We start from the raw sequence: 24,816 nt of genomic DNA on the forward strand, positions 1-24,816 counted from the left end.
TCCTGGGCAAGTTATTACCATTGCTAATGGTTATCCTTTAGAACTTGATGGTAAGACCCTATAGCTGAAGACACCAACACCAAGTACTTGCATCACAGGATAGAGAGAAATCAAATAGTGCCTACCTAGAAGTCTCAACCCCATCATCTACATTTCACAGTTCTTGAAGGTTATCTGCATGCTACAAGGGAGAAAAATAATCCACAGTCTATTCCAGCTGTGACTGCTGTGAGCTACAATATAGAGTGGCCTGGTAAGATATGTCCACTGGTACAATAGTAACACAAATGTTATGGGAGTAACCAACCACGGTTTGATTGGCTTTAAAGCCTCCTCCTTAGGGAGGACTCATGATTGCTGCCATTAATTGGGCCCAAAACCTATGATTGGCTAGGAAGTAGACACTAGGGGAAACTTACACTGTTATTCTGCTAGATATATACAGTCTAACAAATACTGTTTCATGCATATATCCACTACATCTGACTCTTACATTCTTTCTTCCCTTTTTTGCTATGATCCCTGAGTCTCTCTGGCATGAGTATGGACTATATGTACGATATTGAGCTGAACACTCCAGAGTCTCTAATTCTTTGTGTGTTGATCAGGTTGTGTCTATATTTTAATCTTCATCTACTGAAAAGACAAGCTTCACTGATGAAGGTTTAGTGATGCAATAATCTGTGGACATAAAGATAAAAAAAAACAAGTATTTAATATTTTGAGATCAAATCCACCCTGTTACCTCCCATATACTTCTTCCTCTGTCCATTCCACCAATTTCTCACCATTGATTTTGTTTTAAAACTCACTGACTCCATGTAGTGTAGCTTGTATATGCTTGGCATTCGACATCTACTGGGGCATGGGTAGCCTCACACATCCTGCACCCTTGGATAATATTGATTAACCCTCCTTCTGCAGCCATTAATTGCAAAAACCTCTCATCCCGAAGTGGGAATATGTTAGTTCTTCCCCATCCATGTTGGTAAATTGGCTGGCTTGATCTTGTGCAGTCTTGGGAATATAGTCAGGAACATGCTACTTAAATTACATGTACTTAAAATTATCTAAAGTTCCATTTCTCGATTTTTAGTTCTACCCTAAAGTGGTCTGAAAAGTTACTTGGAATGAATTCAAATTAAGTTGTCAATACTTTTTTTTTTCTAGTGTATGCTTTAATCTTGAGAATTTCTCAGGTGGTAGTGAGACAACTGTATATTCTATAGCTTATGGGCTAGAGTAGATATAAATGTATGGCAGCTTCACATGCTTTACAATGGAGCTTTCAACCATCTTGTCTCTAATGATTTTATTTCTCTATGAACTGTTCATTTGCCCCATTGGCATTTAACATCTATCCCTATTTTTTACACAAATATGTGATGTTTATTGTGCCATTTTTTTTCTTTTATAAATTTATTTCTGGATTTTTATTCTGTGGTACTTCCAAGGTTAATTCTTAACTGACTGATATTATTCATTAATAATCTTTGATATTTGGTTTGGCAAGTTTCTCCAAAACTCATCTTACATTGTTTTTCCACATAAAATATTGACATCCTTCCTCAAACTTTATTAGAAATGTTAATTGTGATTTTTATTACAATTGTAGAATGTTAACCTAATTAACACTTATTTATATTTCTAGTGTTATTTGAATTCATCCATCCAACTGAAAATGTTGCATAACTTATTCAACTTTTCCTATATTCTGTCATTGAATCATATCTATGCTCTGTTGCATTTAAATAGATTTGGACATTTGCATTTTTTTGGAATTATTTGATCATATATTTTTTTGTATTAATGACAGCATTAATATGTAGATTAATAAAATAAGCAAGAAAAAGTACATAGCACCAACTGGAAACACAAAAACTGGTATAAGTTTTGAATTTTTAACACTACATTTTAGTAATTTAAGCTATGGTCTTAGGAGATTTATGATATTTTTAAAGGCAATTTTCTAACCAGACATTTTTCTTTTCTATATATTTTTATCAAAATGTCTGTATCATCCAGTGAAATAACGAATACAATTTAAAAGTTCACCATACCTAATTAAATATTAATGATAATTAATTCTTGAGAAGTTGGTATCCATTGCCTGTGTAATAACTACATATTGACTATGAAAATGAATACCAACTTGGTAAGTCTGAGAGCATGAGCCAAAGAAAGTTTTTGCCCAAGAAACTAAAACTAGCATTTGACCATTCCTTTTTTCTGTAAAGTCACTATTAGTGTGGTTATTAAAATTCTTTATCTCTAAATAGGACACGTCCTATTTCAAACCTCCATCTCGAAAGGCTCAGGGATAATTGTAGAAGAGGAAGCAGAAAGATTGTAAGAGCCAGAGGAGGTGGATGACCACAAGGAAACGCGATTCTTCCAGACAGCATACACAACTACTATGCACGCTCACATTAGATAAGATTCCAGAAAAGATACAGAGAAGTGGGTAAGAAATTCCAACCCAATCTCAGGAAATTTTGCCAATTGATGGCTACTGGGAGGTGGAAATACAGTGTCATACAGGATTGGAACTGTTGGTGAGCCCTGTGGCTAGACCCACACTGAAGGAAATTTGAGGATGCAAATCAGAATATATGTAATAGGTACATTGAATTGAGAGGGAGTAGATGGGGAAGTGTGGAGAGGGAGTGGTTCTAAAAACCGTCAAACTATATTGTAAGAAAATTACAAAAATTCAATTAAAATAAAAGAGAAAAATAGCAAACAAATTTTTCGTTAAAAGGTTCTAACAAAGAGTGGAAAAATGGAGCATAATTTCACTGTGGAATTTCTAGAATATAGCTCATTTTGAGGGCTTCAATTTTCTTTAAATTCCATGTCCTTTACTTCTGATATAATCACATCTTTTCTTTTTCACTGAAAAGCAAAATAAGGGTCGATGCCTAGAAATGACAATTTATGTTTTGCCAGTCAATCTCTCCCGAGGAAAGAATAATTTTATGACTTTCTATTTTTTTTCACATTTGTCCCTAAAAATGATCTTTAAAAAATTAGCAGCTTCTAAGGTAGCAAATATTCTCCCTAGTGATTTTATTTTGGAGCCCTAAGACTAATTAGCAAAATGCATATTAACAAAATTTGAAAAAAAGAACATTAATATACAATGAGAAGCAATAAGGATAGCAATCTTTTTAAGGTGCTAAGAACTTATGTAGAGCTGCCAAACCTAGTTACACTAAAAACAAGGGAGAAAAATGTAGATTGCTTCCTGAGCTTTCAAAAACATCAGACACTCAATGTGTAGTAATGACTGAACATATTCACTGTACTTAAAGCTCATATAAAAAGAAGTGTCTAGAGAAATTTGAATTAAAGAAGATTCTGTGAAATTTGCCTAAGTACAGAATGAACATCTATTTTGAATTTTCTTGCCTTTATTTAAGACAAGTGGCAGATAATTTCACAGCTGTCAGTTAATGCACATAATGAATGCTTTATGAAAGGATGAAAGCATGAAGTTATATTCATGTTCCCCAAGTATGTAAAATAAATTCTAAAGGATGTCAAGATCCAGTATGAAGTGAAAATGCGAGAACACTTTAGTAATGTGTGGGAGTATGGTGGGGTGATGGGGTGCGTGAATATTCCACCTTTGGGTGCCAATAAATTAAATCAGTAAAAGATCAGGCAAAGCACTAGCTGCTCTAACTCAAATTTTGCATTATTTTTCAAAAGCTCAGTTACATGGCACTATTGACTGATATGGTGGGCAACTTCAAGTGCTTCAAGTCATTTTGATTTAAAATAATTTAATATATATAATATATAATAATATAATAATTGGCATTTTTTAGTCTTTGGAAACTGTGGACAAATTTCTTTCTAGACACATAAATAAGGACATTTTGCAACCAAGGAGAAGAAAATGTATTGCACTTAATCATAAAGAACCATATATTATTGATATGAGGCAGATTTAAAAAGCCTAAATATCATCCATCTAATTTCCTAAAATGCCATTGCAAGAATTTATACCAGAATTAATCCACAATTTCTGAAAATCAAATGCTTAGAAATATCTTTAATAAGATGTGATACTGTATTAAGTAAAAGGAGTATTTAAATAGATTGCATAAATTCTACAATTTTAGACTTGATTCATACCATAAAATTTATGAAGGTACTTCTTATTAAGTAACATCTCAAGTTGGTATAAATTCATACAACTGAATATGTGAAATCAAAAATTCATATATGGTACATCAAAACTATGGTATATCAAAAGTTAGCATCCTGGGACAATGTACAGTGTTTAGTCCTGTGATCCTGTGATTGACCTAGGATATAGCTCAGTACCATTGCATGAGATCATTCATCACTATTAGGCTCTGATTTTCAAGATGGAGGAAATTTCGGCACTCACAACATAATCCACAGTTTACACAGCCTGTATATTTCTTTTACCAATCTAAATAAAAAAATCAGAACTCAAATCACTGAATCTTTGAATTCACAGATGTATATTTTGGACAAATAGATGCTTAATCACATACCTATCGCAAGATGTCATATTTGCACACAGAATGATATATTCCTTTCTTATCTATCATGGTTCTTTGTCATATGCTTTCATCGTCATTTCTAAAAATCATCATGAATTTGCAGTTTTCTGTTGTAAACTTCAACTTTGACCTTGTTCTGTGACCCCTTCTGATAAGGAAAGAAAACATCAATTAATATAAGTAACTTAGAGGTTCTTTTAATTTTATCACATTTTTTTTTTTTTTTTTTTTGTCTTTTTGAGACAGGGTCTCCCTCTAGCCCCAGCTGTCCTGGAGCTTCTGTTTGTTGCAAGTGAATTGATGAGGAAAGGAAAATTTTACCTCAGGCTACAAGTATTCCTTCTGAGTATCTGTAGCAGTTTGTATTACCAGCTTTTCATAAATATTTTATAGATTGATTTTATAAGAATAGCACCATATGAACTTTTGATAGATACATAGACGCTCCATTACAATGATGACATTTTAATAATAACAATCCTGATAACCGCCTATTATATTGAGTGACTTCTCAGTACTTTAAGATAATAATAGATGTATTCTGCATAATTATGAGATAAATACAGGATTCATCTCATAAATTATCATTGTACAGTATGTCTCCATCAGAACAGAGTAAAAGTTAGTTCCCATATAGACATCAAGAGAAGGAAGTACTTATAAGACCTTACAGGACCTCTTTGGATATTACAGACAGCACATTATGAATTTGGATATTTTATAATATCTACAAGACCTTACTGGAAAAATAGACACATTCAAATCCCGAATTCTACCACAGGAAACCCTAAAATTATTTGGTTATCAGTAATGAATATAGTCCTTACATAGTCTGTCTCTTTCAGACCTCATGAACTTGCAAAAAGTTCATAACTGAGTAAGAGATTTCAACAAAATATCTCTTCTCTTTCTCAAATCCAACCTGCCCCTTGCCATAGCCTGCCAACTAGATATCATTTATTATGTAATATACGTTAAAGCTTATTGAGTCACATTTGTGTACCCAGATGTCCCTCTGTGTGATTCATCCACTGGAGCCTGTTCCACCTGTCTACCCTCACTCCCTTAAAGAAGATCAACTTTCCTTCACCCAGCAGTGATCAGCTGCTAGGGTTGGGGCTTCTTCATTATTTCCCCACTTCTATGCTGGGAATTTCTCTGGTTTGAATTTGCGTGGGTTTTGTGCATGCTGTTACCTTTGCTATAATTTCATATGAGCAAGTACCTAGCTGCCTAGAAGACTCTGTTTCCTTGTGATTGTGTACCACCCTGGCTTTTATAGTCTTTCTGCCCCCTCTTAGAAGTGATCCCTGAGCCCTGTGTGGTAGAGGTTTAATATAAGAGTCCTATCCAGGGACATATACTCTGGAGTCTCTTATTCTCTTTATTTTATCCTATTGTAACTTTCAGTGTTAATCATCCTCTGTTGCATAGGGTGAGAGTTAAAAGATGCTGTGCTTTGCTGGTGAGAGTTAAGAGATATATTACTATTCACTCTATCACCTGTTCTACTATGTTCCATGAGCCTTAGGTATAGAAGTTCCATTGTAGATATTTCACTTGGGTCTGGGAATCTCACAGACATTTATTCTCTATGTTTGACCAGTTGTAGAATTCTGTAATAGTCTCCATCTGTTGCAAAAAGAAGTTTCTTTGATGAAAGTTGAGAGGTATATTTGTCTATAAACTTAAGATACATATTTAGCATACCGTGAGATATTATGTTTCAAAATGACATATGTTTAATATCTGTCAATTTTAGAAACATGACAAAGTTCCAGTTTGTCAATATGAAACAAAGTATGTCTCAGATCTCAGTGATTTAATGAAATAAAAGTTTGTTTATCAATCAAATTAGTATGCGTAGGACAGTTTTTGAGATCAAGACTGACTGACTGATGCTTCATATCTTATTAAAGCTCCATTAACTACTGAAATTTTCTTATTGCATATTATATACACCATTTGCTCCTGTTTCATTGGTAAAAGTAAATGAAATGTTGCATTTGACTCCAAAGTTTCCAAAATACCATAAGACTTCCAGGTAGTATGTATGATCAAAATTCTGTTCATAGACAAATAACTGTATTAAGAAGATATCTCAAGAAATTCTCATAACATGTGAACATGACATATTCAAATTTATGATCCATTAGTCCTATAAAATAAAGATAATGATAATTTATATGCAATGTCAAAAATCACTTTAAGGGTAATAATAAGGGTGATTCACCTGAGATCTGGACTTAATCGGATAAAAATGCTGGACTTGCATCTCCCATGAAGAGAAAGCTTCTCTTTTTAGCCTTGATGAAATAAGCTTCTATGTGATCTGCCTGTGGTAAAGCGAAGCTTGATATAGAGTATCATTTTCAATGGAAAACTCAACTTGAGCTGGCTTCTGAATGCAGGTTGGTGATACCTTGAAGTAAAGACCCGGATAAGCTAGTCCTATATTGTGACCCTTTGGAGACTGCAGGTAATAAAAAAGTATACTTTGAATGGCTAAATTGTGGTGAAATGTTGCACAGCATGAAAAGCAGATAAAAATATGTTATAATATGCTCATATCATTTTCCTCATAATCATTCTATAATTAGTGAATACTAACTCTAATATATAAACAAAAAGTCTACACTATGGAGATATCAGAGCACATGGTGGCATGTTGTGGAGTTGAGATTTCTACTATGCTATATGCTTTTCTTAGACTATACAGTAGTATATTTTGTTCTTAATCTAAGTTTAAAAATGGTATTTAAAGCTACTAAAAATAAAAGAAAATTAAAAGTGGAATTAACATTAACAAATTGAATGCACCATTAGGCAAAGGAAATAGAGAGAGAAAAAAAAGCAATTTTCATCATTTTTTGTTTTTTTACCATGTTTTTCAAAAATTTCTTTAAAAATAATAAATCAATTCACTAGTGTTACTGATATATAGTGGATATATATTTCAATACATTTATATTTTAATATCCAGAAAGTATTTGCTATGCTAACCACTAAATTTTGTTAAATATCAATAATAAATGTGATAACATTAATCAACAACATTATCATCATTTGTATTTTATTTCTGAAAGATCTTGTATTCACATGAGTAGTCTTCTGTGAAAATATTAAGCATGTCTGTCCATACATTATCCCAAACAATGTCATTTACTGTCAAGTGATAAAATGTATTAGCCTATATTTATTTCCATGTGGCAAAATGTTTCAGAAATAAATAATTTTTTCCAAACAATATCTAATTAAGGCATTCCATATGTATCAATAAAATACATCAATTAGAAAATAAATCCATTTTGAGTGCAAATTATTATGGATAATTCTTAGAAAAGCAGAAAGGCTACAAAAAGAGAAAACTAAGTATTCTGGGTTGGAAACATACTATTTTATTGCAAAGATATTTTCCTACAAATTTTGCCAAACGTAAATTTTCTGATATTTTGGTTTTTTTTTCCTCTGTAATTACCCATGCCCTATTTTGTATGAAATAGTCCATGAGTGAAGTACATTTTAGGAAAAATACATGAAATATCAATCCTATAGTCAAGCAAGGTGGCCTGCAATCACAACCTTCTGTAAGAAATTCGAGAATAATAATATTTGAAGTCAACCTTGACACGTTGAATCTAAAAAAAACAAACAAAAATCAATCATGTGATAGACTTTCAAAGCTAATGATAACTTATTTAAGTGTGGTCTCACATGTTGGGGTTCAAAGTAACCCCAAATTCTCTTTCAGGTAAAATGAGTACAAAATGTTTTCTAAATGCAAAAAGACTTTGAAAATGTCATGAATATTTCAGTTATAATTTGAAGGGCTAACATTTGTTCCTGTGAGACTATCTGCATTAAATCATAGTTTTCGCCTATAACTGGAGGATAAGACCTTACTGCTGAAGACAGGACATACTTCAAACATAGGACTTGGAGCAATGTAGCAGGAACTGACCCAGAAGGCTTCTATCTGACATTTAGCTCCAATAGTTCTGGAGGATACTATGCAAGCTACTAAGGGAGAAAATCAATTTATGGTCCAACACAGCTCTAATGTCTAATGACAATAATAGAGAGAAAACTCTACCCCTGTCATATCGCTAGGAAAATTAAATTTCTTACCATATGCTAAATATGGATCCTTATATTTATAGACAATTATACCATACACCACTCAAAAGAAGCTTCCTTTTGCAAAAGTTGGAAGATACTGCAGAACACCACAGCTGGGTAGATATAGACAATATGTATCTGTGAGATGCCAGTCCTAGGTGACATATCTACAATGGAAGCTCTACACCTAAGATACATGGAACATAGTGGAATGGAGCTAGGGGAGGATAAAGAGGAAACTGTCTCTCAACTCTCACCAGTGAAGCCTCTTTATACAACACAATGTGACACACACAAAAGTCCAGAACTGGCCAAATATAAAGAATAAGAGACTGCAGACTGTGTGTTCATGAATAGGACTGCTGTATCAAATCTCTCCCACCCATGGATGAGGGATGATTGGGGAAGAGGTGGCACAAAGATTGTAAGACCTAGGACTATTTCATGAACACATGGAAGCAGAAGCTTTCAGGCCACTGGAAGCTCATGTGAACTTATGGAAATGGTAGCATTGAACACAGGACCCACTCCAACTCAGACAGACAAGAGCCCAGAGTGGAGGAAGAGAAATGGGTGGCAGGTTGAACATAGTCTAGGAACTATTGGAGACTAATCACTACTGGATGAGAGAGAGTAGGCCATACCAGCAATCTCTAAATAGACTGGGTAGACTCCAGTGGATGAGTTTGCCATGAAAGACATCTGGGTACAAATACTTGAACGGATAGGACTTAACACGTATAGCAGTCTACATGAGGTCTGGTGAGGAGTGAGGGGTGGGGGACATGGATGGGGCAGGGGGTCTAAATTTGATTAAGAACTATTGTATGAAATATACAAAAACTCATTAAAATTTTAAAAATGCAAAGGGTTCCACAAATTCAGATTGTACATTATGGGGATGATATACAATTGTATTTTAAGATGAATGCAAGCAATCTGTCAAAAAACAAAGTTAAATTCTGAGTTAAAAAAATCCGCCATGTTGATATCTTGCATTAAAGTATGAGTTGAAGAAAGCAAAAAAGCAAAAGATAGGGGCTAGAGAGATGGCTCAGACGTTCTGAACACTGACTGCTCATGCAGAAGACCCAATTTTGTATCCCAGCACCCACACTGCAGCTAACAACTGTCCTTAATTCTAGTTCCAGGGGATCCGACAGCTCTTCTGTCTTCTGTGGGTATTACAGGACATGGGTGCACTTACCTACATGCAGGCAATACACACATACATGTAAAATAAAAATAAAAAAATTAAAAAAAACAAAAGATAAATAATTGAGAAGCACATTTTGTCATCATATAAATATCACTAGAAAAGTTAGATAATATTATCAGAATTTAATTGAGTATTTATAACATAAATTTTACTAAATTCGATTTTTTTACATGGAAACTGAAGACAGCAGAAATAAAAGCAGGAAAAGTTTCCATGTAAATAGGTGGAAATTTAGTTGACAAACTTATATTCCCTTTACACATCATCAGCGGGACAATATTCCTCCAACTCTTCTTGGATCTCCCACAACCAATATCCTCTCAGATTCATGTTTTGTGGGGTTTAAAACAGTTTTTGCACCCTTGTTGGAGGAAGCATGTCACTAGGGACAGAGAGTTCATAGCATCTCCTTACTTCTAGTGTGCTCTCTCTGCTTCGTATTTGTGGTTGAAGATGTGATCTCTCAGTTTCTTATTCCAGCCATCTGCTGCCATGCCTTCCTTGCCATTATGGACTCTAAAGGTCCAGTCTTTCTCATTCCTCCAAAAGACAACATGGTCAGGTTCTTAAGAGCAACACCCCACTCCTGGTACCAACTTCTGCATTAGTTGCTTTCCTGTTGCTGTGATAAAACACCATAATCAAAGCAACTTAAAGAAGTAAGAGATTACTTGGGCTTACAGTTCCAAAGGCATAAGAATCCACTATGGCAGGAAGGCATGACAGTAAGCAGCAGAGATGGAAGCAAGCAGAAGTTGAGAGATCACATCTTCAACTGCAAAGAAAGAGAGAATGAACTGAAAATTGGGTAAGGGTATAACTTCTCAAATTCCACTCCCCAGGAACATGCTTCCTCCAGCAAGGCCCCATCTCCCAAACCTCCCCACAGCATTAGCCCCTGGGGACAAATACCTGAGCTTATGGAGCACATTTCTCATTTAAGCAACCACAATAATTAATCAGACTATGCCAAACACTAAACAGTATGGAAGTATCACTAAACAAATGTTAGAAACAGAATAAAAATGCAGGATTTTTCCCTTTCTAATAGAAAATTATTAATTCCTTTTGTAAACTAAATACTTTTAAACTTTTTCAGTATGAAGAATTGTATTTTGAAAAACAAAGAAAAAAATAAACTAGTGCTATGATTATTGTATAGTGATTCTAAGTACTGTCTGCCTCAATCTGTCTAGCTGTATGGCCTTGCATAAATTATTTAGCATTCATATTATTTTTTCCCATTTGTTAAATAAGAATAATATTAAGTCTCTGTTTCATACAACTATTATGAGAATAAACAAGTTAATATAAAAAAGACTTTGCCAGGTGTGGTGACTTATACCTACAATCCTAACATTTCAGAAGCTAAAGCAGGGGATTATTTTTACTTTAAGGTCAACCTTTGCTTTATCGTGAGTAGCAGCATACCCTGGGCTATTGACCCTTGTCTCAAAATTAAATGAATAAATGAATAAATAAAAAGAAAAAAAATTATAGCCCACTAAGTTCAGGTAGAGCTGCTCATAGGTGCAGGGGTATAGGGCCAGGCACTGGAGCATGGGAAGCCTGCCACTACCAACACCCCTGAAGAAATCTTGTTGTCCCTCCTGGAGGAATCATGAACTGTAGTATCTCCTTATCATGGGATAAACTCTTCTCCTATCCATGCTATAATTCTGGATGGCTTGATTTCTATAGGTCTTGTTCATGTAACCACATTTGTGAGTTCATGAACCCAATAGCCCTGTTTCTCAGCAGTCCGGCTTCCTGCTGAAACTGGTTATTTAATACTTATGCCTTCCCTTATTTTATGTTTCTGGAGTCTTGTAGGAAACAGTATGATTTAGATATCCTATTTACTGTTCTGCAGTTTGACGAGCTGTGAGTTTCTGTATTAATTGCAATTCAGCACTAAAAAAAGCTTTACTGAAGAGGGCTGAGAAATGAACCAATATGTGTGCATGGATCAGTGTTTAGAAGACACTTTGATTTATATAAGTTTAGTAACATAATAGTTGAGGGTTACTTGTTTTGCCAATAGAACTATATGACATCACATTATTGCTGAAGATATCACATGGTTTGATCACAGAATATGGAGAAATCAAACTCATACTGACCAAGAAGCTTCCTTTGTTTTTGTTAGCTTTTATAATACTAGAAGATGCTATTCAGGCTGCTGGGTAACAAAAGCCATTAATAGTGTTATCCAGCTGTGGACCCTGTGAGCAAAAACCAGCCTGGCAAGATATGTCCATTCGTAGAATATTGGTATGAGTGTGCTAGAGGAAACCAACCACTTTCCTATTGGTAATGTAAGCATAAATATTACTCTAAACATTCATCTTTTAAAAATATGGTATTTGCTTACTTAATCCTATTTCTCAGTACTAGTCATTATAAACCTATTTTACTTTCTGGAAGATCCTTTTCCTACCTTCAAAATGGATTTGAGTCTAGCCTTTCTGTCTTATCACAGTAGAAAGGACACAATAATATCTTATTAGGTCTGATTCTGTGAAATATTAACATAAAATACTAACCAAATTTTTAATGCTTAAATATTCATTAAATAACAGCTAATGACAATTATCATTATTATTATTTTATTAATTGTTGCTAAAATTACTTGGAATGTTTCTCAAAATTTATTCATAAAGTTTAACTTATAGACCTAATGGAGAATAGGTTTTTATAATAATGAATATAGTCCATAAAATGTAGTTAAAATATTTTGATTGAATTAAATTCATACAAAGAAAAAAGGTGAAAGAGTACTCCATTAATGCATGTACACTGTTATCTAAAGCTGCCTGTGTCACCTGTTTACTTTAGTGCTTAGAGGTACTTCATTGGAATCAGGAATATGTGATGTATATGATATTAATTTTAAATGTTTTATATCAAATGTAAGAAAGCATTATGATTATGTATCCTAAATATAGCCCTTAAAATATTACTCAAATATCTCTCCTGAGTCCTGCATAATTTTTCAGTTGTGGCTGCAGTGGGGAGAAAGAGAGAGAAAGATAGAGAGATGCTGAGCCCATCTTTCCTTCCTCTTGTCTAGGAGTAAAAGCAGATCATCCTGTATCCATTAGTATCTTCTTACATGACTTTATTACCAGCTGGTCTTCTGGATTATGGGTCATAGTACCAATGGATGAATTACAAATGTCAAAATTTCATCAAGAAAAATACTCAGTGTTTCTCTGAAGGTAAAATGTTTCACCTGTGTCAAGGCACCGGTTGCTATGTGTTGGTCAGCTATGAATCATGCTGTCAAGTCTTATAAGATAACCAGAATCTTGTTACTTCTAGGTAGAGTTGGTCTGTTTCCGTGATGTGGATCTGATTTGAATATTTAACTTCCTTTTGGAAGAATCATTATTAAATTACCAGAAGCGTTCTTAATTTTGCCAAGCCTAACAAAGTAATGATATTTGTTTAGAGAAAGAACTGGGTGAATGAATATGATACAAGTAATTTGCTCAAAATAGCTTTGTGGTCCTGCTCTACCTTCCTTTAAAGCATCTGGTACCATTCCACATGTCAGGACAATTTGCCAGATGAGCTGAGCCTGTTTTATTGATGAGATTGTTCTGTTTTCATGGAACTCTTTTTATGGAAAATGGCATCATTGATTTAATAAGAAGGACAATGTGGGAGAAGACTTAACAATATGCTATTTCCTCTGCAACAAACAACAAACAGCACTTCCAAGGCAAAATTGCTTGAGTTGATGTTTTCCATCTGGGGGAGTTCGAGAAATAGAGTAATGAAGTTATGCTACCAAAAAACTAAATTTTATGAGATAAATCCATCTTAATATAAGGAGGTTTTCTTTAAAGTGTTTGAGGAAATGGCTGTTTTACAATTATTTCAAATTTCCACTCAACTTTTCCTAAAGAAAAATTAACAGAATTTAAGTCAAAGCTCTAATTTTTAAGAAAATACTTAGCAAGAATTATTTGAAAATAATTGAGAGGAATTTCTTTTAAATATATTGTTCTGTTTTTAAAATTATTGTCTTTACAAATATACATATTAGTTTTAAAATGACATTATTTTGATAATTGTTATATACAAAAAATATAAGAATTCCAGAAAGACATTGATGGACATCAAATCCCAGCTGAGTCATACACTTACCTTGTGAACTTGGACTGGTTCCCTAAAGTTTCTGTGTTCTTTTCCTCCATCCAATGCCATAAGATGGCCGTGGAGAGTAATAACATCAGTTGTAAAACTTAGCCAGTGGGTAATACTTATTTCAAAATAAAAAGTATAGGTATTTTGTCATTATTTATTGTTAAAATTATTTCATCAGATGCCAAATTATGCATTTATTCATATATATGCATATATATTTTATTCATATGATATGATTTTTCTTTTTTATTTAAGTGAAGTTTAAAGTTATAAATTCACAATTATAAAATATGAAATCAAATATGACTGAATGTATGTATGAAGAATGTCTAATACTAGCACTTAAAGTGTTGATATAAACTACCTTTATTATTTAGATCTCAGGCTCTTAGACATATAATCCATGTAATGTTTCAAATGTATTTCAAGGAATTTATGAAGGATTAAATATGAAGATTTTAGCAAATGATGCTATGCTTTATGCAATGCCCAACATTCACCTTGAATGATCTGTGTAGAATAATATACAACTGTCCTTCCCCATATCTTCTGTAGGTAACATTTACTGACGGGACAATGGAAATTCCTGGAATGTGTGTGCATGAATTGGTGTGTTGTAAAGAATCCACTCAACTATTGATTTTGGTTTTTCAAAGAATTATTGATGTTATAGACACTATAGACACTCATTTTACTAACTTGTATTTCTTCAGCTCTGCCATAATTTAAAATATTTTTTTCTTCTGAATAATATTATTTAATATTGCATTGAATGCACAGTAATTCATTTATGCAATGACAGCATTTATCTCTTTGCTCTCATAGAAATCATAAAACGTATTGTGCTTTTTTTTCATTTCACTTCTGAGTGCTTTCAGATACTTTTTTGTCAGTGAAAATTTGGTAAACCTACCTAATTATATTTTATGTCACCAATAAAAGATTTAACACTATATAATGATCATAAATAGTCTTAATATTCTAATGAAGTTGGTCCTCCTGTGTTAACCTTAGATCAACGCAGATTTAAATGCTGTCTTGATATCTCTGCCCAGATATATCTTAGTTCCTCCAGACTCATGTGCACAACCATGCATTCATAAATTGCTTCACTCCTTTTCAATTATCTCTAGTTTCCCAAGCCATAAAACTTGGAATAAACTCTGCTCTTTCCACTGTCTGAATAAATTTTTATTCCACTTCTCTGCATTACCATGGTTACTGTTCTAATCCAAGTGAGTAATTCACATATTCTCTGTCAGCCAAATCAAGACTGGGGAATGCAGCCAGAATGATGTTTTAAAGAAAAAACCTCTGAATAGAAGTCCCCTGATTAACATCTGTCAGTGTTTCCTCAATCATAGACGGCCTTTGAAATATTAATAACCTCACTCACTCTTCGTTTCTTATTCTGTGGACATAAAAGGCTAATTTAAAATCTGAAACCTCTTCATGTGACTCAGGTCTGTCAAACAGGTCATTTTCACCTTTATCTTCAACCTCATCTTCCTCCTCTCCTCATCTTCCTCTTCATTCTCCTTTCCCTCCCCCTTCTCCCTTCTTTCTCTGAATCTTCTTCATCCTCCTCCTCTACCACTTACCTCTTTCTTCTCATTTCTCCTCTTCCCTCTTACTTTCATAAGTTCCAGGTGTAGAGTTTTTCACATTGTTAAATAAAGCAAATGCTAAAATTGTGACATCTAGACATTAATTGGAAAATCTATTGAACACAGATACATATTAAGGTGAATACTTACCAAATATGCTCATTCTAATACTTCTCATCTTTCCTTACTAGGGTGTACTGATATTTAAATGAGAACCATAGTACAGCTTAAATTTCTCTTCTTCATAGAAACCTGCCCCGACTCTACACATTTGAGACTCCCTTGTGTTATTGAAACAATACAAATCTTGTTTGATTTTTATGTTATATTTGCAATTATTTCTTTAAGGTGTGTCATGTATAATAACCTGGAAGCTACAAAATATGAAGTCATAGTTAGTGATCCATTAATATGTCTCTGAGCCATTGTGTAGGTCCTGAAAAATGAAAGGCAATCAATAGATACTAACTAAAATACTAATGAACTACAGATCAGACACCAAATCAAATACTTTATAGTTTAACCAAAAGGTTATTGTTTTCATACCACACCAGAAAACTCTGCATAAATACTATTTTTTTCTTCCTAGAACATTGTCTATAGGATGAAGTGTTGAGAAATGAAATTTTTCCCTGCTCTGTAAAAATAAATTTTATAAAGTTCATAATAAGAATTGTGATATTTCTATAAAGATAACAGATGAATGAAATGAATGTATTTAAAACTCAATATTATTTATTTTTTTCAAAATTCAATCACAGCTATTATTAAAGTTCTATATTAACAATAAAATGATAGATCAATAAAACATAATTGATGAATTAAGGTTCTTAAATATCTTCTAACTGCATTCAAATCAGGTCCATATGTCATGTGACATATATTTCAGGTGAAATAAAAATTTAATGGTGAAAGGAAGTAATTAATACAGACACCAGAGGAAGGTATTTCTAGAGAGCTTAATGATCTTGGAAGCAAGACACCACATAAGAGGGAAAATCATATTTTTATCTACAGGCATCTTTAACTACAACTTTAAGGGCTTGGTGCCCTTTTTCTGAAAACTATATGGGCACTATATTAATGGTGTTTACTAGAAAGCCGATCTCCAACTTGAATATAAAATATAGAGCAAGAGACACACTAAAGGCCATTTGAAAGAGCCATATGGAAGTAACTATAAAATCTTTTATTAATATTTAAATAAACAATGTAAAAAGTTTAAATGTGGTGCTGGAGAGATGGCTTAATGGTTAAGAGCACTGGCTGTTCTTGTAAAGGACCTGGGTTCAGTTCCCAACATTCACGTGGTGGCTAACAATTGTCTATGACTCTTGTTCCAGGGAACCAAACCCACTCTTCTGACCTCCATGGACATTGCACAACATGGGTGCACTTATATACATGCAGGCAATGTTCTCATGTACATGAAATAAAAAAAATATTTTTAGAAGTTTCAATATAGTTACCCTATAACAGGACTTCAATGTCTTAGTAGACACTACGAGCTAACAAACGAAAAGTATAATGCCAAGAATGGATTCCCTCTTTTGGAGCTGTTGACCAGAGAGTTCCCATAGATCCTCAAACAGTACTGGCTACTTCTGTTGTGCTTGGTTAACCATTAGAAATTGATGGTAAGGCAGACACTATTGCTTGAAACACTACAGACCTGAGACACAGTAAGACGAAGGAGAAATTAAATCATTACTAATCTCAAAGCTTCATCACTTCTGACTAGCTTTCATAGTACTAGAAAGTACAATGCAGAGAAGATAACTAGAGTCATCAACCTTAACCAGCTGCCCACAAGTGGTCCATGTGCAGAGAATAAGAGACTGTGGAATACACAACCCTAAAAGGGATGCCTGTATCACAACCTTTCCTCCCAAGACTCAAGAATTCTTGAGGAAGATGGGGTTCAAAGACTGTAAGAGTCAGAGGTGGTTTTTGACTATGAGGAAACTGTGCTGTCTTGTGATTTGATTACATATTACTTGTTCAGAGTTTTCATTACAAAAGATTAAATCTTAACATTTGTTTCTTCTGTATGTAATGAGATGATCCCATGATTCTTGTCCTTCACTCTTCTGATGTACTCTGCCAAAATTATCCCAGAACTAAGAGATTACTGAATTAATACCAATGCTATCCAAACTCTTTCAAGAAGTTGGAGGAAAGTGAGTCCTCTCAAAATATTTTTATATTGCCAGAATTAGTTTGAAACCAAATCCAAGTAAGAAGGCTACAAGAAAAGGAAATTTTGTGCCTGTTATTATTGATGAACACAGATGCAATGATTTTCAAAAGTTGCTATTAGAGTTAATCTAGGCACACATTGTCAATCAGGGAAATATGCCAAACTCAGAAAGACTATCATACATTATCTTATTTTTGGATACTAACTTCGTATAGATATATGAAGTCTCATATATGTGTGATTCAATCACACAAACTGTGGGACATATTAGAAGTGAGTCTTTCTTGAAGAAGACTAAGAAAGGGGAATGTACAGACTATAACTGAATGAAAATGCATTTATGAAATACATCACTGGATACAGTGTTACAAGGTCTTGGTAAAATATTACTAATATTTTTAATCATATAGGCATATTTTTGATGCACACAATACATGTCTCCCAATTGGCTAGTTCCTCCAAGGGGTGGGGCCTACCATGGAGCGTGGACCCAGAGGGCTGCTAGAAGCCATCTTGGGTTGGAAGCCATGGGGTAGTGCTCATGGTGTGGGGACCGGGCAGCCAGCCTCAGCAGCTCAAGGAGAGAATGGACTGACTCTTGTGGACCTGGGGCAAGATTGCTGACCCTGGAGGTGTGAGAGGAATACTACAGGTGACTATAGGTGAGGGGCTAGGCACTGGGTACTCATTCCTTTGTAAGTTAATAAATGCATATAAAGATATGTTATATGGTTTGCTTTATAGCACAGGAGACACAGAGGGAATTCGAGTGACAATACGTTTTCCAAATTAAATTTTATTAAAAATATGTTCTAACTTTGTTTCTAATTGTGAGGCTTTGGGGCTTGAGACAACAGTTGGTTTTCATTGAGTATGGTAAGAAGGGTGAGAAATACCCCACTGATACTTCCTGTCTTCAGAAGTATTATTATGAAAAAGATTAGAAAAGGGTTTTTCTGCAAAAGGTCAGCTTCAAATTAAAGTAAAACAGATACTTCTTGTTCAGATGTTAAAAATCAATCTTTTGGGAAGAGGGCAGATCTAGATTTAGCATGTTTATATATAGCTATGTATACTCTTTTATTACAAGAAATTTTTGTTTCTTTGTTGTTGTTTTGTCTGGGTCTCATGTAGTCCAGGCTGACCTCAAACTTATTTTGTAGCCAAGGATGACCTGAAACTTTTAATCTTGTTTCCACTACCTGAGAGCTGGGACTACAGTCCTGTACTGCCACCTCCAGTATTATACGATGCTGGGAATTGAACCCAGGATCTTATGCATGCTAGTTAAATACCCTATCAATAGCTACAACCACACCCACAAGATTTGTATTAGAATACTATTTTTAATTATCTGAAATCAATGTATTCTCTTACCCAGCTGTCCTATGCCCTTGACTATTTTTGATTGGCGATTTATTAACAAATCTCTAGAATGTGAAAATTCTCTCCCTTTGACTTCCTTGTATCAGAGTTAATTATGCAAGCCCGTATTGGCTAAACAGATCTATGAATTCTATTGGGAAATTTTTCTTCTCATTAAAAGTGAATAAAATATATCACACCTTCTATTGCTTGGTGGCTGTACATGAACCCTGAAACAAAGAATTGAATTTGTATTCATGGGGAAAGATAATGCTACATGGGCTAAGGGAACCATAGGAAGAGACAACAACTGCTATCCTTATTAGCTGTAGAGTCAGAGTTAGAATTACTCTGCCTTTAATAGTCTGAGTTAGTGAGAAAATAAACCCCTTAGTTTTGCTTATTTTCAGAAAGGACTTCTTATATTTAAAGCCAAGCATGTCTTAACCAATGCAAAAGTGACATGATCTTCATGGTGAGAATGACAGTTTTTGGCAGTCTGACTATGAGTGATAACTACTCTATACTAACTACCTAAGGAATCTCAGATTGTATGATGTCTTCAAGTCCTTAGGTGTAGACATGTACCTTGCTCTTAGCCTGTGAAGTGTGAGGAAGTGATGGGATAGACATTGCTTATATTAGGTTGCATTAAGTAAGACCCGAATTAGGCAAATTCGGTTGAGATTTTCCTGCTGAGTTTAAGAATAAACTGTATGTTATGAGAGGTCTATACTATCAGTAACTAAACATGGTTTGACTTGAAAATAATTAAGATCAATTATTTTACCATGTTATAGTCTAACAACAATCATGTAGCTTGAAAGATTTCCAACTCCATAAATTGTAGGGACCAGCTGATGTCCATAGGAGTCTTTTAAAAATCATGAGTATTATATTTATCTGTTATACTTGGATTTCTGACTTATGGGTATTGTAAGAGAACAAATATGTATTGTAATTAGTTACTCAATAATGAGTAACAAATTCATAGGTTCACCAATACTTGCTCAGAATGTTGATTTCAATTTCACAGTCACTTCAAGTTCCCCAAATCAAAAGCTGAGGCCTCTATACATCATTCTACATCATTCAGTTCAAATAATGCCTCTCATGACTTATAATTTAATTATTTTACTATTCATACCCTGTTATACAATTCTCTTATAAAATTAACATTGCATTTAAGATTTCCAATTTCCATGACTTGGATTAAGCATTGATTTATTTTTTACTTCTTGACTTACTATGTCATCCCCCCCACCCCTTTTAAAGTTTTAAAGTAATTTTTTTTTTTTTTTTTTTTTTTTTTTTTTTTTTTTTTTTTAGTGGCCGTCCTTGATTTAGCAAATGCAGATGGTCCCTGGTTTATGATGATTTGATTTGAAAAATTTCATTTTAACAATGATGGGAGATGGTACCCATTCATAGAAATCACAAGTTAAATTTTGAAATTTGATCTTTCCTGGCCTAGAGGTACACAGTGCTATCTGATGGTAAAGTAGTAGCAGTAAGGCCCAGGTCCCCACCAGGCACATTAGATATGTGATACGGTACTAGGTATTTGATTTGTCATGAGGATTTGGGGAAGTTAACAAAAAATTCATATTAATCCAAGCAAAATCAAGGCACAGAAAATTAGAACTTTTTGTTAAATTTTTCTTGAAATAAGTCCAGTGTATTTTAGTAAATACTGGTACTTTATGAACTCTGATTCTTTCTCTCGATGTCTGTGATATAAAGTGGGTTTCTTCTTCACAGTATACCTTGCCAATACACTGAATAAATATAAAATTATACTTATCTAAGGGCATTTTGAGAATTAACTAAAACTCTTATAGCAAAGTGTTAAATAGTATAAAGTAAATGCCCCAAAAAAGTTTTCTATCCCATTTTCACTCATATTAGTGATGATCTTTACATAATGGGAAATATGCCTTTAAGGATATTTTCATTGTTAAGCAATTTTCAAAATTAAGGCTACAACAAAGTGGTATTACAGTTCTCAAGTTTACTTTAGTGAACTATTGCATAGTGTTTAATATAAATTTGTGATTTCATTTTATATACAATGAAAATCAGAATGAAAACAACTCTCAGAGTTGAATATTTAAACAATCATTAGAAACATAATATTCTACAGATACAAAATAGAAAATTAAATTATTTTAAATAGTTTTACTATCTTTAAAACCAGAAAATATACTATCTGATCATGCATTTATCAAGCATGACAATGTGAAAATATTAAAATTTTCAGTTTTCCTCAGATTTATATTTTGGATTGTTTAAAAACCTTTTTCCTGGTGGTTCAGAGATCCAATTCTACTGTTTCTAAAATATTGTATAGGTTGTATCATATTGTTATCAAAGTAACTATCATGTTTATAGGTTTTTATGAGCCTTATCCATCAATACTTAGCATGTTTCCTTTCTATTAATTAAGCCCTTTGCTTCTGCTGCCATGACCAGCATGGGTCTACTTAATATCCACTCTATTTCTAGATAATAAATGTGGTACTTAGACATAAGAAATCAGAGGTTACTAAAAGGAGGTCAACTACCAATGTATCACATATAATGTGATCTCAGAAATATGTGATTCTTATTCAATGGTTGGTTACTTTTCCCAACACCATAAATAGTCGGTAGAATTATAATTGCAAATATATGATACATAGCATTAATACACTTCTTTCTTACTGCATATATAGACTATATTAAATTTAGCTTTTCTTAGAGTAATTGGTGAGAGAGGAGAGATAAATAATGCCTAGGTAGTTTAAGAAAACAGAGGGAATCATATTATTCCAACAACCAATGACGAATTACACATACGTTATTGCTACAGGAGTCCATGTGTATAGCTAAAGGCTAAATAATAAGAAACAGTGCCAGACAGGAGAAACTTTTCTTTGAGAGGGAATCATATTAGTCCAACAACCAATGACAAATTACACATACGTTATTGCTACAGGAGTCCATGTGTATAGCTAAAGGCTAAATAACAAGAAACAGTGTCAGACAGGAGAAACTTTTCTTTGAGTTGTTGGCCAGGGTGGCACAAGAGACTACCAAAACTACTCAGGATGTTTTCACAGCCCTTGATGACCTCCCAGAACTTGACGGTAACACCCTGCTGCTGAGGACACAACATACTTTAGACACAGTATTTGGAGCTATAGAACTGAAACTGACCTGAATCCACTTCCCCTGAAGGCTAGCTCTCAGCTTTGTAGAGTTCTATGAAAGTGCCAAGGAAAAACATCAATTGATGTTCCAACACCAGCTTCAAGACCAAATAACCACATCAATGGCCAGCACAGCAAACAGCATTGGTGCAGTAATGGCACTTTGATCTTGGGGGAAATCAACACCTACCTAATTGGACTAAAAGCCCATGCAATGGGAGGAAACTTAGTGTGGTACTGTAAACATAACCAAATATACATGGCTGGAGTGGTCATAGATCTTAGTGAAAATCCCAAGACTGTCACATCTCTACAGTAGTGTGATTTCTTACTATGTGCAAAATATGCATCCTTATATCTTCAGACATACATCCCAGTCACCATTCAACAAAGAAGCTAATTTTGTGCCAGTTGGAGACTATTACCAAGTACCAAAACTAGCCATACATTAACATTGTCTGTGAATTGCCCAGGCCTCTGTGACACATCTACAATGCAACCTCTAATACAGGGGTAAAGAAGAGGACACTAATAAATCTCTCAGTTCTCATTAATTAAGCTTCCTCATGCAGTACAGGGCCAGGAACACAAAAGATTACAAATGGCCAAAGCATAAAGAGCAAGAGTTTGCTGAATGCTGGTCCTTGGACATGACTCTTTTATTAAACTTCACCCACCCAAGGCTCAGGAACCATTACAGAAGAAGGGGAGAAGAGATTGTGAGAGCCAGGAAGGAGGTGTAGGGAAACAGAGTCCTACAACCTCCTGGGAACCTGCTCATATGATTCTATGGCAATGTTGTCAGCATATTCAAGCCTCATGCAAACTCAGGCAGAAATAAACCCAACATAGAACAGGGGAAATGAACAGAAGATCCCAATATTATCTAAAGAAATGTTGGCAGCTGACTGCTGCTAGGTGAAGAGCTGATCTTCCTTAAACAAGGGAATCTGTGTAAACTGACTAGACCTCAGTGGATGGACTTGCACTGGGGAACATCTGGGGATACTGACTTTACACAATGGGCTTTAATAGGGATGACAGAGTATATAGACTCCAGTAGGGGGTGGGCTATGGGAGGGGGCTGTGGAGATTGGGATATAAAGATGAATAAGATTGACTGAGATGTTCTTTATGAAATACACAAAAAAGTCAATAAAAACACCCTTTTAAAAAGATAGAGCAATCATTGGGTCCTCACCAATCACAAGTTTTCTTATATAAATAAATCTAGAGAAGTTTTTGATATTTATTTAATATTTGATAAAGTTTTTAATAGATGAATTTAGTCTAAATTTTTCTATTCTTAAATTTTTCAGTATTTTATAAAAATTTATTTAGGTTTGTATTTGTTGGGTCACATGAATATTACAGTCAAATTTTATCTTTTGTTTATATTTATTTTTATTTCTAATGAATATATATTTAATGAATGCTGCAACATATTCATAATTCAGTTACTCTGTAAATCTGTGTTTATAGAATGTTATTTAGTAGAAAATGAGAAAAAGCAAAGAAAATTGATGATTCATGAATACAGTTCAAGAGGCAAACTTTTCCACAACTTCATTCAAAATTTTATTAAGGTTAAATAAGTGCATAGAAAAAAAAAAACACCCACCATAATAATGAAATCTCATGTGTGATGAATTTCAAAAGGTTTTTATATCATTATCCTTAGTTCTCTCAACTATGTGTAATTTCAGTCTACATTTACAGATGAAAAAAATCAAAGCTCAGAGCTTTAATTAATGCTGACCAAAGTTAAACAATTAATTGTACTTGAGCATAATATGATCCATTTTTGCCTGAATCCAAAGCAGATGTTCATTGAAGGATAACATGACTCTTCCTTCAAATATAAACATTGAATTAAGGAAAACAGAATCATTGGTATATATAGATGATTCTAGTGATACAAATTTTCTGGAGGAGGAAGGACTCACATGCCTTTTACAATAGCACCCACATGGTGGCTAACAACTTTCCATAACTCCAGTTCCATGGAATCCAGCACCTTCTTCTGACTTCCACAGGCATTATATGACACCAGTGTACCTACCTGCATGCAGGCAATACACTCATACACTAAATGAAAATAATAAATAAAAATCTTTAAAGAAGAATGTTACCTATTCTATTTGTTTTGAATTTATTTTAACAAAGAAGCATCCTAGTTACTTGGAATAATCCCTTTCTATATTTATAGTTCCATGTATTTTGCAAAATTTAGGCATGATGTTTGTGATATGATTTGGAAAACTCAATATTAAGTAAGATAACTTTGTACTATTTTCAATCTATTATTTGAGGTCTTAGCCATAAACTAAACCTAAACATTTATATCTTGTTTGAAGGTCTACTGTTTCTAATTTCCCTTCATCTTGCAAACCCCTAAAATATTAACTATGCTGACAGA

Source organism: Nannospalax galili, unplaced genomic scaffold, assembly GCF_000622305.1.
Source record: "Nannospalax galili isolate Female #2095 unplaced genomic scaffold, S.galili_v1.0 scaffold433, whole genome shotgun sequence".
Taxonomy (NCBI): domain Eukaryota; kingdom Metazoa; phylum Chordata; class Mammalia; order Rodentia; family Spalacidae; genus Nannospalax; species Nannospalax galili.